At 38.9% G+C, this 19,203-nt stretch overlaps 1 long non-coding RNA gene across 1 annotated transcript in view; it reads right to left on the bottom strand.

The window, feature by feature from the left end:
* Nucleotides 1–586: 586 nt before the first annotated feature.
* The window catches only part of LOC109026587 (uncharacterized), a 28,011-nt gene continuing 9,394 nt past the window's right edge, over nt 587–19,203 (bottom strand). The window contains exons 2-3 of the long non-coding RNA XR_004070117.3: nt 6,476–6,653; nt 587–1,498 (exon numbers count right to left, since the gene is read on the bottom strand). This is a non-coding gene — a long non-coding RNA (uncharacterized lncRNA). The remainder of the gene's footprint in view (nt 1,499–6,475; nt 6,654–19,203) is intronic.

Raw genomic sequence — 19,203 nt, 5'->3', positions numbered from 1 at the left:
AATTGTATGATTGAACAGGAATTGGCAAACTACAGCATGCAGGTCAAACCCAGTCAGGCACTTGTTTTAATAAATAAAGTTTTATTGAAATACGGTCACACTTATTTGCCTACATATTATTTATTGCTGTTTTTTACACTATAAGGGCAGAGCTGAATAATCCGGCCAAAGATCATATGGACTGCAAGGCCTGAAATATGTATTATCTGGCTCTTTACAAAAAACATTTGTTGATGCCTCTGATAGATTATAATTCCTTTGAAATTTTCTAAGGAAGCTAATTTGTTTTTGTTCTTATTTTTTAATTTGTTTACGATGCAGGGAAATAAGGTAAGTTTTTGTTCATTTTAAATAAGTGTTAGATTTTGTTGTGTCTACATATGAAAACAGGTAGTTGATAATTCTCAGTGTTAGTTAGGGCATGGGCAAACTAGCTTTCTTATCACTATTTGTGAAAGTATAATTTATTTCAAAGTTTCTAAAAGGCTAAATGTTCCAAAAGCCTTAATAATTATCTTGCAATTCAAATACAACTATTTGAAATATGAATATGAAATAATGAAATAATCTAAAGTGGATATACAAATTTATGTACAAAGACATTTATTTCAGCTTTATTTATAATAACAAAACATTGGCATCAATGTATATATCAATCATAAGAGATTAGATGTAGTAGAATAAAGGAAAACTGATCATGCATAATATTGAGCAGGAAAAAACAAATTGCAAACAATATATACAACTTTAGTCCAATTTTGTTTAAACACATAATTTATGCATAGAAAAGTCCAAAGACATACACTAAAAAAGCAACAATTATACCTGAAAGGTGGACTTACGGATAATTTTGTTGAGATTTTCTCATATTTTCCAAATTTTCCATAACAAGCATGTGTTATTTTGTAATTAGAGTATAACAAATATTATTAATTCAAAATGTGATTTAAGAATTTTTTAATATCCTCAACTAATCAACTGTTTATATCACTTATATGACTGAAAAGAAAAATAAAGGACTTTTATTTATTTTAGTGCAATTTACTTTGTTAGTTGAATTCATGTAATTAAATGCTTAAATGAATGTTTGTAATTGTGTAGACACAGCCATGGATTTGCTTCTCTGTTTATCCTCAGAATTGATATGAATTCTGAGATGGGGTCTATTCCATCTCTTTCCTAAATATACACTTTTGTTTTTAGCTAAAATAGAAAATATTTTTCTGGCTGGGTGTGGTGGCTCATGCCTGTAATCCCACCACTTTGGGAGGCTGAGGCGGGTGGATCAAGAGGTCAGGAGTTTGAGACCAGCCTGGTCAACATGGTGAAACCCCATCGCTACTAAAAATACAAAAATTAGCTGGGCGTGGTGGCGTGTTTCTGTAATCCCAGCTACTCGGGAGGCTGGGGAAGGAGAATCGCTTGAACCTGGGAGGCGGATGTTGCAGTGAACTGAGATCGCGCCACTGTACTCCAGCCTGGGCAACAGGGTGAGACTCTGTCTCAAAAAAAAAAAAAAAAAATCTTTTTTCAGAAGTAAAAAATTAGCCATGTCATTTTATTTCCCAATAAGAAGTTATACCTTAGTATTTACATTATTTAGCTTCTCATCATGCTCAATTATATTTATGGAAAACATGATGTTCAAAGAAAAGTGTGAAGATCAAAGACCCAAGAACGGTTTTTTAAAGGTTAATATGTATTTCTCGAGTGTTATGATTGTAAGAGATGGTGCCACAGCAATTGTGTGCTTAAATCCAGGACAGGACCAGTTTGCCTCCCCAGAAGAGTTGAGTCAGTTTCAGTGAAGAGTTTAGTCCTGTAGGCTCCATTGCTCTTTGGCCTTATTGCTAAAATTGCCACAACAAAAGAGAAATGACACTATTTGGTACCAAGAACACCTGCCTACCCTCTATGACTAGAACCAAGATCAATTTATGTCTTGCAGGCCACTGAGCAGCCCAGGGAGAAATAGGGAGAAATAGAGCTTTTGAGCAGTTATAGCTCAGATGCTTAATCTTCCATTTCCTTCTTTTGAGTCACTTACATCTCTCTTTAACTCCCACTGATCAGATTGCTTAGAATTCAAGCAAATATTTTCTATAATCTAGCTACAGAATTGATTTCCTTCTAATAAAATACTCACAGAAGCTGTGTGAAATCAAAATGTAAATAGTAATCCAGCAACTGTGACAGAAAACAGAATATTTTCAACAACAGGTGATATTGCAGGAAGCACTAATATTTATTGGGAAAGGAATAATCTTGTCTTTGGCCAGAAAGGTAACCAGGAACATTGTGTATATATTCAAAGTTGTCTATACTTCCAGTCCGGCTAGAAGTCCAAACAAAACTTTTAGGCTTTATAGTAGTAGAGCTTGCCAAAAATTATGAGAATCTCAAAATTGGGGCTCCATGGCTTTTACTGAATCCCTTTTTTCATTGGCATTGAGAAAAATAAAACAGTAGCCGTAACAGGTGTTGATCTATGCTGAAAAGTTTTGACATGAATGTTGCTAGGCTGAATTTCTAAAAAAAAAAAAAAAAAAATTGTGTGTTCTTAAACATCACATTTCAAAGCTTTTCTCAAATGTTAATTGACCTTGCTAGATTTCAAGATATTTTTATTTTCATTCACATTATTTTGCAGTAAGAATTTTACAGAGCAGATTCTTTAGAAAGAAATTATTACTGTAACTGTTTAAGGTGAGAAATAATTTGGCATTAAATTAAATATTGGTATTAAATATTAAACTAAATATATACAGTTACCAGTTCAGCATTTTTACTTTTTACCTTGTAAAACCCTTACTAATCACTACTCAGTAATGAGCTACTCAGTTAAAGGATGAGATCTCTTGAGTGTCAAATTTATCACTTCAAATCCTTGCATGAATTCCTTAGTATAACACTTGATATGTCATCCACCAGTTTCTCCAATAAGAAGCTTGACGGTGATCATGATGGTGATGGTCATGTCATGCATGCTATCCATATGCATTATCTGATGCTAACATTTGTCTGACAGCATCTGGCCCCTTGTTAATGTGATCTGCACTTTTTGATCAACCAAAAAAATTTTAAGACAACCACGAAAAGCAGGGGATTTCATAAATGTCAAGCATTTCTTCCTTCCAAAGGCATCTACACTCCTGCCTTTGTCTCTCACTTTTTATGCCTGACAGGTTACCAAACTCTGATCTACTGGAAAGCATCTTACATCAGAAACACACACACACACACACACACACACACACACACACACACACACGCTTTGAAGTTAGATACCTGAAGTTTCAGTTATTCACTCTACCATATTTTGTCTGTCTGACTTTGGAAAGTTTTCACAGTCTTAAGAGATTTTGAGGGGCCTCATGTGAAAGGGTGGTTAGGTACTTAGGGCAGTGAAAAGAATTGCTTTTGGTGATTGTTGCTCCAGGTCTCAGGCTGGGTCAAACATCTCTTATTCTAGGTATTCTAGATACATCATTTGGCCTTCTTAATGAGTAAATACCTTTCCACCCTGGGCACATTTAAATTTAAGTTTAGAAAGGTTTAAAGTAATCCAAACCATACTGTAAATATTTTTATATTATTAAGAAGGAATCTGGCTGGGTGTGGTGGCTCATGCCTGTAATTCCAGCACTTTGGGAGGCTGAGGTGGGTGGATCACTTGAGGTAAGAAGTTTGAGACCAGCCTGGCCAACATGGTGAAACCCCATCTCTACTAAAAATACAAAAATTAGCCAGGTGTGGTGGCGGGCACCTGTAATCTCAGCTCCTTGGGAGGCTGAGGTGCGAGAATTGCTTGAACCAGGAGGTGGAGGTTGCAGCCACTGCACGCCAGCCTGGGTGCCAGAGTGAGAATCTGTCTCAAAAAAAAAAAAAGAAAAAAAGAAGGAATCTGTACATATTTGGCATTCTTTTTTATAGCCAGCTCCTAAATACACATGCCTATCTGTTGACAGTGTCACATCATCAGTATTTCTCAGTGAAAATTTTCCTAGTTAATTGAATTAGTTCAGATCTACTGTAGCGAGTCTATTTTTTTCTCTGTAAATTAAAATATGTTTAACTGAAATTTATATGTTCATCCATTTAGGTATGCAACAAATATTTACTGAGCCCCTAAAAGGCATCAGGTGTTTTATAGAAGCAAATAAGCCAGATGAGGCTGTTGCTCTTGTGGCGCTTCCATTCTAATGGAATTAGACAACAAACATATAAAAACATTTCAGATAGCGATAAGTGCTTTAAAGAAACGAGATGTTAATTGGATAAAGAGTGACTAGGGGAAGTTTAATTACACTTCAAATCCTTGGACTAATTCCTTAGTATAACACTTGATAAGTCATCCACTAGTTTCTCCAACAGCAAGGAGGTTGGGAACAGCCTAGTCTTATTGCAAAAATCTCTTGCTGTAAAGGAAGAGAAATAGTGATTTCACAAGCCATAATTTCTGAGTTTACTTCTTTCATTTCAATTTAAAGGCTTAAAATACTTTAATCTTTTAAATCAGATGTGTAAATAATTCAAAGTATATGTTCATTGTTTATCTACTAAGCCTGATTATGTGAAATACTCTATATGTATATTAGTATATTATTCCCTAATTGAAAGAATCACTTAAACTTCCTCTTTCCTAAGTGTTAATTCATTTGATCAATTTGTAGTTGTGCAGTGCAGTGGCACAATGATAGTTCACTGCAGCTTCGAATTCCTGGACTCAGGCAATGTTCCTGCCTCAGACTCCCAAAGCGTTGGGATTAGAGGCATGAACCATTGCCACCAGCCAGTTTGCAGTTTTTACAGTTGTTCTTTAGGCTTTTGGATAGTTTTTAAAACCACCTTAACAGTGACTTCTGTTACCAAGAATACAACAAGGACAATAAATCACCAAGCAAATTGTTAGTTTCTTCTGTATCATCATTAAACAACAACAACAACAACAAAAGTGGCCAGGCGTGGTGGTTCATGCCTATAATCCCAGCACTTTGGGAGGCCGAGGCGGGTGGATTGCTTGAGCACAGAAATTTGAGACCAACCCAGGCAACATGGTGAAACCCCATCTCTACAGAAAATACAAAATTAGCCAGGCATGGTGGTGCAGGCCAGTAGTCCCAGCTACTCGGGAGGCTGAGGTGGGAGGATCACTTGAGCCCAGGATGTAAAGACTGCAGTGAGCCGAGATCTCGCAGCTGCACTCCCGCCTGGGTGACAGAGTAAGACCTTGTCTTCAAAAAAAAAAAAAAAAAAAAGAACAAACAAACCAAACATACCTTCTAACTTCTCTATCTGAAAAACCATTTCCTTGAAGAAAAAAATTACCATTTTCTCTCAATCGTGAGGTCATTGGGAAATGATTATTTCCTCCTGCTGCTCTATCAAACTTTCAGGGACCAGCAGATGTAGCAGTCACAGCTACAAAAACTATTCTGTTTTCCTCTAAGAACAATAAAATATTCTAGAGTTGCAAATCAATGTTGATGGATCCTTAGATGATGGATGAATGGAAATAGGACTTTTTATTTTTTCAGTAACAGTAAAATATTCATACACTGGCTGATAAGTTTTTCCTCTCTCTAAATTGTACAGTCCTACCATTTAGAGATTACATTCTGGAGGTATCCCAGATGTATGTTACTTTAATAATCATAATCATAAAATAAACCTAATAACTCAATTGCTTGCTATATTGATAAGTTAAAAATCAATGTTGACTCCCTTCCAAGCCTTAGGAATAGGAAAACATTCTTACATTAGTTCTCCCTCACTTTCCCAGAGCATCTATGAGTTAAATGGTAGCACCAACTTATACAATTCAGTGGTATTTGAATGTAAAGTCCTAGAATAAATACTGGACAGAGGTAACTGTGGCCAAGATTCAAGAAGGTTAAAGAAATTATTAGGTGATAATAATTTAATTTGAGTATAGAGCAATCAATCTTTTCAGTTTACATCTAGATGAATGTTAAGATGCTTTTGGCTGTGGTAACAGAAATCCTCACTTGAAGTGGCTTGAACAGTAATATCTATTGTCTCATATAACAAGAAGTCCAGAGGTAGGGTTGGATCCCAGGTTGGCTGATTCAGTGACTCAAATACTCGAATTCTTGACTTAGCATCCTCTGCTTTGCTGTCCTCAGGAGTGCTTTATCATGTTGTTTTTCTCTTAGCTGCCAGCAGTCATTGAACTACAAATGTCTCTTCCCTTTCCCTTTTCCTTCCCTTCTCTTCCCTTCCCTTCCCTCTACAAATTTCCCTTCCCTTCCCTTCCCTTCCCTCCCCTCCTTTCCCTTCCCTTCCCTTCTGTTCCCTTCCCTTCCCTCCTCTCCCCTCCTCTTCACTCCCCTCCCCTCTCCTCTTTTTTTCTTTTCTTTCTACTTGCCACGTTACCCAGGCTGCTCTCAAACTAATGAGCTCGAGCAGTCCTCCCACATCGGCCTCCCAAATAGCTGAGATCACAAGTACATACTACTGCATCCAGCTTCATGTATTCATTTTTATGTCCAGAAGAAGAGAGGCCAGGTACAGTGGTGGCTCACAGCTGTAATCCAGCACTTTGGGAGGCTGGGGCAAAATAATTGCTTGAGCTTAGGAGTTCAAGACCAGCCTAGACAATGTTAAGACAACATAGTGACACCTTGTCTCTACTAAAAAAGAAGAAAAAAAAATTAGCCAAGTGTGGTGGTGCGTGCCTGTAGTCATATCTACTCAAAAAACTAAGGTGGGAGGATCACTTGAGCCCAGGAATTCAAGGCAGCAGTGAGCTATGATGGCATCACTGCACTCCAGCCTAGGTGACATAGTGAGACCTTGTCTCAATAAAATAAAATAAATGCTTCAGAAACAGTTAAAACACAAAAACAAAAACAAACAAACAAACAAAAAACAAAGAAGAGAAACCTATTCCCTAACCAGTCTGATTTGGCCTGCTTGGGTTATGTGCATATCCCAAACCTGTAACAGTTGTAATGCACAGATTGCTCTCAACTTAAGATTCATCATGATCAGGAGATGCAGTGGAATCAGGTTTTTTTTTAAGCACATGGCTGTGTGGGAGAGGAGTTATTTGTGGGGTAAAGAGGAAATGGGTGTTGGGTAGGCAACCAATATTATGCTCTATTTCCAGATACTAAGACAATTTGCAAATGAAATCACAAGATAGCAACCTTTGAAACAATCAGAAAAGCAAGAAATATTCAAAACTGCAAAGAAGTTGACCACAAATAACAGACCAATGACCTTAACATTCTAGTTCAGAGTCAAACTGGTTATGAGAAGCTGCAGACAGCTGGTCAGACCACAGGCCTCTCGGCCCACCAGATAGGTAAAGCCCATGAGTTCTCCCCCATGTTTGCCCCAGCTCTCTCATCCCAGTCATCCTAGGCCGCTTGCTAAAAGGCAAACTCTTTTCTGTCATTATTATATAAGCCCCCATCTACTCCATTCTTTTTTTTTTTTTTTTTTTTTTTTTTGATAAGGAGTCTCACCATGTTGCACTGGCTGGAATGCAGCAGCTCTTTCCAGGCACCATCCTAGTGCACGGTAGCCTCAAACTCGTGGGGTCAAACGATCCTCCTGCCTAAGCCTCCAGAGTAGCCAAGACTACAGGCATCAGCCACCCCATGCCCAGCTTACTCCATTCTTACTTCTCTTGATTCTTTAATTACAAAGCAATCTTGCTACAGCCTTTATCTCTTTCCCTAATGTGCTTTTCCCCTTTTTCACAATTTAAAGTGTTTAAAGAGGAGCCAGCTTTTGTTCACAGGCGGTGTATGTGTATTAATATGCATGTGTGTGCATGGATGTGAAGATTTTGAAAGGTTTGAAAGTGCTCACCCCCCTCCACAAACCCTACACACCACCCACCCTACTCTGCTTGGCCGTTGATTTGGGTGTACCTGCAGCCCTACCAGCTTGAGTTAACCTAAACCCCATCTCCCTATCAAGTCAAAGGAATTACACAGTAAAGAAAAAAAGATGAAAATAGGGTGAGTGGCTGGGTGCAGTAGCTCACATCTGTAATTCTAGCACTTTGGGAGGGTGAGGCGGAGAATCACCTGAGCCCAGGAGTTTCAGACCAACTTGGGCAACATAGTGAGACCCTGTCTCTAAAAACAAATTAAAAAATAGAATGAGATTGGAGATGTAAGTCTAGGGCTTCACAGAGGATGTGACGCTTTAACTGACAGTATATAATCTAGACAAAACAGTGAGTGTTGAGGGCCTCCATTTAATATAGCTACATCAGCGGGTAAAGGATGAGAGATAAGACTGGACAAAAACATAAGGGCTACCTCTGGTGTTTTAAAGATTCAGGCCAATCTCTATTACTTCTGATTCAATTAGTCTGGGGTGGGGTCTGGGCTTAGATATTTTTTAAAAGCTCCCCAGATTATTCCAATATGTAACTGGGTTGAGAACCACTGCTCTCAAGAAACACTGAAGCATTTCAAACAGGGTAATGATGGAGACAGATTTAAGTGAGAGCTCAAAGTGAAACTGCTTAGAATGAGAAGGGAAGCTTTTGAGAAGTGATGTGAGGTTGGAACCAATAGTGTCTGAAACCCTAGAAGAGGAAATAGCTATCAAAGTCAAATTCATTATAAAGGTCAAGACTCAGCCTGAAAAGAGACTATTGCATTTTTCTTATTACGTTATTGGCAAGAGTAACTTCATATTACTCAGATCAGAAGGCTTGTGTCACGTGGGTTGAGGGATGAATAGAAGGTAAAGAAGGGAGGGTATTTGCTTGTGAAGCGATGATCATTGTAGGAAACATGGAGACTTTTTAAATTGGAACTATAATAATAATTGTAAATATTAATACATAAATATTAATATAATTATAATAAATATAATTCTAATTGATTGTAATAATGATAACTATATAATAATTGATCATTATTATAATTCCAATATAATTGTGTGCAAGTGATTTGAGATGTTTGTATGTTGAAATAGTTTGTTTTGCTGATGGCATAGATGAAAGTGATTTGCATGTTTTAAATCACAGTAAGCCCAATATGAGTATACCCTGTGACATGATCACTGCTATATTTGTGTCCACTCCCTCCAAAATTTGTATGTTGAAATCTTAATTCCCAAAGTGATGGTATTAGGAGTTAAGGCATTTGGGAAGTGATTAGGTCATGAGGGTGGAGCCCTCAGGAATGAGATTGGTGCCCTTATAAAAGAGGCCCTTGGGAGCTTGGTAACTCCTTTCACTAAGTGAGAACACAAGAAGGTGCCATCTGTAAGAAAGTGGACCCTAACCAGACACTGAATTATGCCTTGATCTTGGACTTCCCAGTCTCCAGAACTGTAAGAAATAAATTTCTTTTATGTATAAGCCACCCAACTTATGGTATTTTGCTACAGCAGCCCTAACAGACCAAGATAATCCCCAGTGTACATATCTGGTGAGAGCATACTGGCCACTCTTACCACTGTGGTAAGAGTATGCCATTGTTACAACAAGTAGGACACTACTCTTTTCTATCCCACAATGATTAGATCACCCAGAGAACTGTATTCCCCTTTTGGTGTCAATCTTTAGGAGATTTATAGACAAACTGGGGTCCATTTCGAGGGGAGTGGCCAAAATAGGGAATCGAAACCATGCTGTGTGACACACAGTTGAAGAAAATGAGAATATTTTGCCTGGAGAAAAAAAGATTTGAGAGGACATAATGCTTTCTTTATAAATTGCAGGCTATGATGTGAAAAATGAAGGGAACATTCTATAAATGCCTGGGAGACCATTCGTAGGCTGTCACCACAGCAAAAGTATCCTGGGGGCCTAGAAAAATAGGGAAAGCTTTTTCCAAGTCAGAATAGGAATGACTTACTGGAATAAAGAGGCAACAACCTCTTTGAAGGAAGCCAAATTAGATGGTTTAATCAGAAAGGGAAAAGAATGTATAGAACAAGAAAACTAGTGTCCAGTGACCAAAGGAGTAGAGAGTAGACGAAGGCAAATTACCTCTTTTAACCTTAGAAGACGATGCAGTTGCTTCAAGCAACTGAAGTATAAAGGACAATACAAATCAAGAAGGACACAGGAATTCTAAGATTAGGTGGAAAATTTAAGGATATAGATTTTATGTCTTCATATCTTTATATTTAGAGATATCTATATTATTGTGTGTAATATGTGCTCATTTTAATAAAAAATTTAAACAATGCAGAAGCATAAAAAATTAAAAGAAAATATTGTTTTTATTCACACTTGAGGGCTTCTAATGAATAATACTCCTGTTACTCACCCAAGCTCAAAACCAATGAGAGAAATACAGAGTGAGGTGGATAAAGATCAAAACGTCAGTTTTGTTACTGCTAGAACTACTGTAGAACGTGGCCTAGGTGGGAGGCAGTGGTGGGCCAGGTTAGCACTTATCTGCCCTAGTCTCTAGGAGCACTGTACAGGGATAGCCTGCCCTCCTAAGTGAGCCTGTCCCCATAAACTTACAGATGGAGTGAAGGAACAGAGGGATGGTTTCTGCTAGAGTCTGATTCCAACCAGAGGGAAACAAAATGTGATCGAGCTTCACCTGTTCACTTTTACAAACCTGTCACTATGAGAAGCCACTCCTCCACCCAGGAGTGGTGGTTCTCCAATGCCTGCCACTTGCCTGAATAAGAGTTGAAGACAATAAGCATTTCCCACTGTATTGCCCAGACAACCTCTAGAGACTGGAATGAGGAGTAAGAGCAAAGAGGTCAGAAGTATAAGGGAAACTCTCCTCCAATGGAAACAAAAGGAGTGGGAGTAATTATTTTCATCATCCTCCCCATGAAAAAACACTGTTAACAGTTTGGAATTGTTTGGAATTTATCCTAGACTTTTTAAAAATTGCACTTGTATATAAACTTTTACATCTTTCGTACAAAAATCAGAATAATATGAAACTATTTTACAATTTTTTAAACTTAATATATTGCAGACTTAAAAAAAAAAAGCAGGTATTAGGGCTGGGCATGGTGGTTCATGCCTGTAAGCCCAGCACTTTGGGAGGTAGAGGCAGGAGAATCACTTGAGCCTAGGAGTTCAAGATCAGCCTGGGCGACATAGTGAGACCCCCTCTCTCTAAAATTTTTTATTTCAAATAGGTATATATAGATTCAACTTATTCTTTTTAATGATACTTAGAATTTTAATGAAATAAGTTTTCTTATTGATTGACATTTAAGTTCTTGCTAATTTTTTTACTGTAAAAAACTATAATGCAGTCAACACCATTGCTTATACAAGGAGGTGTATTATTAGTGCTGTTGCAGGCATAGTGACCTGCTTGTTTCTGAACATATGTAAGCAACATGGCAGGTGTCATCGGAGACAATGGAAGCTGCAGATGAGCAGTTAAACCAGATGACAGTTGGGACCTGCACCAATAGTAGAACTCTGGCAAGTGAAGGAATTGTATGCTATCAGTTGTAAAATTCCTTCCAGCCTTGACAAGATAGAGCTGCCTCACACTCATTTGCTCAAGTGGCTAGCAAGTGTACATTTAGCTAATTAACAGAAATTTCCCCCATCTTATCTGTGTTGTCTTTACTAACTCAGCAAGAGCTTTTCCTGGCCAACACTTCTAAGAAACCCTGGGAAAAAATTAACATCAGTGCATGACCTTTGAACCCAAGATCTCAACAGTTTTACCATTTTCTAATGAATGTTCACAGTACTATTGCCTGCCGGTCCATTAAGATAAGGAAAGGGCCAGCCAACTTCTTAACGGTGGTAGCCAACATTACTTTTTTTTTTTTTTTAAGTGGGACAAAGTGTGACTGCTTATAATCATGTCTGAGTGAAGGTTTCCTCTTATTCTTAGTGGGCCCAGATAGGAGCCCTTATTATTAATATCAACGTGTCAGCATTTTAGGACTTTTTTTTTTTTTTTTTGGTGATGGAGTTTCTCTCTTTCGCCCAGGCTGGAGTGAAGTGTTGCAATCTCGGCTTACTGCAACCTCTGCCCTCTGGGTTCAGGCAATTCTCCTGCCTCAGCCTCCCAAGTAGCTAGGATTATAGGTGCCCACCACCACACCTGACTAATTTTTGTATTTTTAGTAGAGACAGGGTGTCACCATGTTGTCCAGGCTGGTCTCGAACCCGTGGCCCCAGGTGATTCATCCGCCTTGGCCTCCCAAAGTGCTAGGATTATAGGCATGAACCACTGTGTCCAGCTCATTTTAGGACATTTTAAAAGATAGGTGGTAAAAAGAAAAAGGGCTGCTGACCCTGAAGCCTTATGACTTAAGTTTGCTGTCTTGAAAAGTCTATAATAGCTTTTTCTAACTTTTAATTTGGAAATTCACACTTACAGAAAAGCTGCATAAATAGTCTAAAGAACAACCATATACAGTTGGCCTTTCATCTTCATGGGTTCCACATCCACAAATTCAACCAGCCTCAGATTGAAAATGTTCAGAAAAAAATTACGTTTGGACTGAATGTAGACAGACTTTTGTTTCTTGTCATTATTCCCTAAACAATAGTATAACAACTATTTACGTATCATTTACATTGTATTAGGTATTATAAAAGTAATCTAGAGGTGATTTAAGGTATATGGAAGAATGTGCATAGGTTATATGCAAATACCGTGTCATTTTATATTACTCAGGGACTAGAAAATATGGATTTTGTTATGTGCTGGAGGTCCTGGAACCAATCCCCCATAAATACCAACAGATGACTGTATGCTTTGAAAAAATGTTTATGGCCAGATGCAGTGGCTCACACCTGTAATCCTAGCACTTTGGGAGGCTGAGGCGGTGGATCACTAGGTCAGGAGTTCGAGACCATCCTGGCTAACATGGTAAAACTCCCATCTCTACTAAAATATATAAAAAAAAAAAAAAAAAAAAAAAAAAAGCTTAGCTGAGCATGGTGGGGTGTGCCTGTAGTCCAAGCTACTCAGGAGGCTGAGGCAGAGGAATTGCTTGAACCTGAGAGGCAGAGGTTGCAGTGAGCCAAGATCGCACCACTGCACTTCAGCCTGGCGACACAGTGAGACTCCATCTCAAAAAAAAAAAAAAAAAAAAATTGTTTTGAGACAGGGTCTTGCTCTGTAACCCAGGCTGATCTCTAACTCCTGGGTTCAAGCAATCTTCCCACCTTAGCCTCCCAAATGCTGGGATTATAGGCATAAGCCACCATGCCCAGCTAAGAGTATACACTTTACCCAAATATACCTATTGTAAACATTCTGCCCATTTGCTTTATCTGTTTCTCCCATTCTCTCTCTTTCTCTCTCTCTGTTTATACATATACCCATGTATACATACAAACATATAGATGCATATTTTTCCTGAACTTTTAAGAGTAAGTTGCATATGCCTAAGGATAATATTCTCTTATATAACCACAGTGCAGACTACAGTTTCAGACATTGCTTTCCTCCCTACTTAATTTAATAAGGAATACATTTAAATGCATATTTCTGGTTCTCACCTTAAAGTTTTAATGTTTGGTTCTTCAACAGTATTTTAAGAACCTATAAAATATTTCTAGTATTCTTCTATAAGGGCTCCAACTTTTACACATGCCTCATCCCTTAAACTTGATAGATCTCTGTCTTTGCTTGAATTTCTGATAAAGACTTGGGTGCGGGCAGTTTTAGGGGCAGGTGACCTCAGCGAGCTAGAGTGAGGGAATTAGACAGGGAAGGAGGAAAAGCTGACATAGGGCGCATTATCAAGGTAACTGATGAAGATAGTTTGTATGTGACCTCTTGAGGAGCATGTGGAGTAACTCTCAGAATTGCTCACCTGAATAACGGGATATGAGAAAATGTATTGAGGTTTTTATCCCCATTGGTTGAGGAATGCCACTGGGAAGCTTTGATTCTTCACTTTTAGACTACTTTTCTGTTAATGAAATTCCTGTTGAATTTGATGTTGATGCAAGAATTAGTAAATTTACTTGGACAGATGTAGGCTTTTACAACATAGTCAAATCTATTCTTCTAAAAAAGAAGAACTAGTTTTGTTAATGTCAATGTGAATATTAAAGGAAGATATATACATATATGTACAGGCTAGAGTGACAAGAAAACTTAAGTACGTTTGGAGCAACTTGAATACATGAATATATATTTTCAATGTAAATTTTATGAAATCTAAAGTCACATAAGATATTTCTGATAAAAATTTAAGATCCAAATGGGAATGTACTGTAAATGTGAAATACACACACTGGATTTCAAAGACTTTATATGAAGAAAGAATGTAAAATGTCTTATTAATAATTGTTATATTGTTTCTATGCTGAAATAATACTTTTGGCACATTTAGTTAAATATATAACTTATCATTAATACTTGTTTCGCCTATTTCTTTTAACCATTTTAATTTTAGCTGCTAGAAAGTTTTATTTCTATTTTTTTCAGACCGAGTCTCGCTCTGTCACCCAGGCTGGAGTGCAGTGGCACGATCTCAGCTCACCGCAACCTCCATCTCCCAGGTTCAAGCAATTGTCCTGCCTCAGCCTTCTGCGTAGCTGGGATTATAGGCACAAGCCTCCACATCTGGCTTTTTAAAAATATTTTTAGTAGAGATGGGGTTTCACCATGTTAGCCAGGCTGGTCTCAAACTCCTGACTTCAGGTGATCTGCCCACCTCAGCCTCCCAAAGTGCTGGGATTACGGGCACAAGCCACCAAGCCCCGCCAACTACATTATGTTTTTATTGGACCGTGCTGCTCTGAATAATTAATTATAAAACTTATACAACACTAAAACAATTCAGTAAGTTAGCAGCGTATAAAATTAACAGGAAACGTGTAAAAATTAATATTTTTTGCATACACAAATAAAATCCAATTATTTTATATCTTTTTAAATACCCATATAATGAGGTATCAAAAAAAGATAAAATATTTACGAATAGCTTTTACAAAAAATATTTATTTATTTGTTTGTTTATTTCTTTATTTTGAGGCAGAGTCTCGCTCCATCTCCCAGGCTGGAGTGCAGTGGCATGATCTTGGCACACTGCATCCTCTGCCTCCTGGGTTCGAGCAAACCTCCTGCTTCAGCCTCCTGAGTAACTGGGATTACAGGTGCCCATCACCACACCTGGATAATTTTCGTATTTTTAGTAGAGACAGGGTTTCACCATGTTGGCCAGGCTGATCTCAAACTCCTGACCTCAAGCCATCTGTTCACCTCACCCTCCCAAAGTGCTGGGATTACAGGTGTCAGCCACCTTGCCCAGCCTACAGAAAATATTTAATATACGTGAAAAAAAGCAAACCTGGCCGGTCGCGGTGGCTCACGCCTGTAATCCCAGCACTTTGGGAGGCCGAGGCGGGCGGATCACGAGGTCAAGAGATCGAGACCATCCTGCCTAACACAGTGAAACCACGTCTCTACTAAAAATACAAAAAAATTAGCCGGGCGTGGTGGCGGGCGCCTGTATTACCAGCTACTCGGGAGGTGGAGGCAGGAGAATGGCGTGAACCCGGGAGGCGGAGCTTGCAGTGAGCCGAGACAGGGCCGCTGCACTCCAGCCTGGGCGACAGAGCGAGACTCCGTCTCAAAAAAAAAAAAAAAAAAAAAAAAAGCTTGCAGTGAGCAGAGATCGCGCCACTGCACTCCAGCCTGGGCGACAGAGTAAGACTCCGTCTCAAAAAAAAACCTATAAAGCATTCCTAAAAACACAAAGTAAGACTAAAATAAATGAAAACATGTCCCTTGTTCTTGTCTCAAAATCAAGATATCAGTTGCCCACCTAATTCAAAATTTTAATGTGATTCCAATAAAAACAAACACTATTTTTGAAACTAGGCAAGTTTCAGAAGTATAGTTCATATGAAAAAATAAACATCCTAGAATATCTAGGAAAACATGGCAAAGCAAGAGCTATAAGGAGGGCCTAGCCACACCAGCTTTTAAAATAAAATGTAAGGTCTCTATAATTAAAACCATATGATACTGGTACACAAGTACTCAAACAGACCAATGAAATAGAGTTAAAAGTCCAGCAATAGAGTCAACTACATATGGAAATTTCATATATGATAATGATGGGATTCCAAATCCCTGAGAGAAAGATGGGACTTTTTAATAAATGGTGTAGGGACAACGGGATAGCCATTTGGAGAAATATGAAATTAGATTCATTCCTCACAGCATACATAAGAATAAACTCCAAATGAATCAAAGATCAAATGTAAAAAAATGAAACTATACAAGTACTAGAAGAAAACATGGGTGAACTTCTGGGCCTGGTGTGGTGTCTGGGCCTGGTGTGGTGTCTCATACCTGTAATCTCAGCACTTTGGGAGGCCAAGGTGGAAAAATTGCTTGAGCCCAGGAGTTCAAGACCATCCAGGGCAATATAGTGAGACCTTGCCTCTACAAAAAATTAAAACAATTAGCTGAGCATGGTGGTGTGGGTCGGTAGTCCCAGCTACTTGAGAGGCTAAAACGGGAGGATTGATTGAGCCTGGGAGGTCAGGGCTGCAGTGAGCCAAGGTCACGCCACTGTACCTCCAGTCTGGATGACAGAGCAAGACTATTTCAAAAACAAACAAACAAACAAAAAAACAAAACCCCCCCACCCCACAAAACATTTTTATTAGAACCATTATATACATGTCAAAAATAAAACAGGGTTAGTTCTTATGTCATTCTCCAATTCCTCTGAAGATTGAATCAATGGTAACTTATTACTTTGGCTAAAGCAACAGTTCTGATCCAATCTACATTCTCTTTGTGACTCTCTAATGGCAGGAAATGTTGAGAACTAGATGTGATAAGAAAATAAACAGAGGCAGGCCAGTGTGATGGCTCATGCCTGCACTTTGAAAGCCTGAGGTGAGAAGATTGCTTGAGTCCAGGAGTTCAAGACAAACCTGGGCAACATAGTGAGATTCCGCCTGTACAAAATTTTTTTTGGAAGTTAGCCAGGCATGATGGCATGCACCTGTAGTCCCACCTACTCAGAAGGCTGAAGTGGGAGGATCACTTGACTCTAGGAGGTCAAGGCTGCAGTGAGCTGTGATCACAATACTGCACTCCAGCCAGGGTGACAGAGTAGGAAACCCTGACTCAGAAAAAAAAAAAAAAAAAAAGGCTGGGCGCGGTGGCTCAAGCCTGTAATCCCAGCACTTTGGGAAGCTGAGGCAGGTGGATCATGAGGTCGGAAGTTCGAGACCAGCCTGGCCAAGATGGTGAAACCCCGTCTCTCCTAAAAATACAAAAATTAGCCGAGTGCAGTGGTAGGTGCCTGTAGTCCCACCTACTTGGGAGACTGAGGCAGGAGAATCACTTGAACCTGGGAGGCGGAGGTTGAAGAGAGCTGAGATCGTGCCTCTGCACTCTAGCCTAGGTGACATAGCGAGATTCCATCTCAAAAAAAAAAAAAAAAAAAAACGGAAGGAAGGAAGAAAGAAAAAAAAAAAGGGAAGTAAAGGGAGGCAACTCAGCCATACAGAAATCCAGGCCCAGCTCTCACAGCTATAAGGAGGATCTTCAGTGATTATCCTGGGAGAAATAATATCATATTGATATCAGAGAGCAGGCATAAATAAAGCAGTCTAAGTGAATGTCAATGAAGGGGATCAAAATATGCCACCCCAAAATATGACACTTTAACATATGGATTATTTTGAGCTGAAGGCAATTGAGAAACAGCAGATGTAGGAGGAATTCTCTGCCTGCCCTCTGCCTAACAGCAGGGGATAAATTTTTCTTTGTAAGAGTGTCCCTTGATTACTCTTCCATACCGAGAGGACAAGATGACTCTTAGCACAGGAAATGAAAAATCAGCACTGAGATGGGTAGCACAAATAAAGCTTTCTAAAATAACTCTTACGTTCTATTAGTTTCCCCCATGTATTTACCTTCTCTCAATTTTACCACTCCTAGAAGTACAAACATCAAACCTCTTTTTTTCCTCATCTGGTCACTTCACAATTTATCACCCTTTGTTATAATGATATATAAGCTCCCAGCCATTATTGCTTCTACGGGTTTTAAATTCTTTTCCATGAAGCCCCTATGTGCCTGCAAAATCAGTAATTTTTTAAAAGTCCTATTATTTTATTTTATTTTACTTTTTAGAGACAGGGTCTTGCTCTGTCACTCGGGCTAGAGTGCAGAGGTATAATAGTAGCTCACTGTAACCTAAGCGAGCCTCCCACCTCAACCTCCTAATAGTTGGGACTACAAGTATGTGCCACCACACCTGGATAATTTTTCTGTGGAGGCAGGGTCTTGCTATTTTGCCTAAGCTAGTCTTGAACTCCTGCCCAAGAGATCCTCCTGTCTCGGTCTCCCAAAGCACTGGAACTACAGGCACATGCTGCCACACCTGGCCTGGAACAAATTTCTATTATCTCTTTTTTGTCACAGATTGACACAGAGAAGTTTTCCCTTTCCCTGCACCAATAATATCACAAAGAGTTTCGATTGATAACCACTGAGAAAAAAAAATGGAAAAATGTCTAATTGTTCTCTGAGGTACAACTATTGTGCTTTGAGGAAAACTGACAGTGATATGCCATATTTAAAGTTATACACTTCCTCACACCTATAATCCCAGCACTTTGGGAGTCTGAGGCAGGAGAATCTCTTGAGGTCAGGAGTTCAAGACCAGCCTGGACAACGTAGCAAGACCCTGTCTCTATACTATTAATAAAATTTAAAAAAAGTTGTCAGCTCTAATGGATAAGGTTTTAATGTTTATTTTGTGCACAAAACATCCTGTTTTGTGATTATACATTTTTATTTGATCTATTTTCTCCACTGCCAATATGGCATGAATGTCTGATACACTTGGGTTAGCTTACTATTCCTATATTAAAGGATAATTTTTAAAAGGGAATGGGCTAGGCGCGGCACCTCACATCTGTAATCCCAGCACTTTGGGTGGCCTCGGCAGGCAAATCACTTGAGGTCAGGAGTTCAAGACCAGCCTGGCCAACATGGTGAAACCCCATCTCTACTAAAAATACAAAAAATAGCCAGGCATTATGGCATACACCTGTGATCTCAGCTACTTGGGTGGCTGAGGCAGGAGAAGCACTTGAACCTGGGAGGTGGAGGTTGTAGATTGCGCCACTGCACTCCAGCCTGGGCAACAGAGCGAGACTCTGCCAAAAAAAAAAAAAAGAAGAAGAAGAAAGAAAGAAAGAAAGAAAGAAAGGAAGGAAAGAAAAAGAAAGAAATCATGGATTTTATACAAATACAAAAT

The sequence above is a fragment of the Gorilla gorilla genome, chromosome 3, assembly GCF_029281585.2.
Source record: "Gorilla gorilla gorilla isolate KB3781 chromosome 3, NHGRI_mGorGor1-v2.1_pri, whole genome shotgun sequence".
Lineage (NCBI taxonomy): Eukaryota > Metazoa > Chordata > Mammalia > Primates > Hominidae > Gorilla > Gorilla gorilla.
The sequence above is the reverse complement of the archived record's forward strand: the minus strand, read 5'-3'. Positions and strand labels throughout refer to the sequence as shown.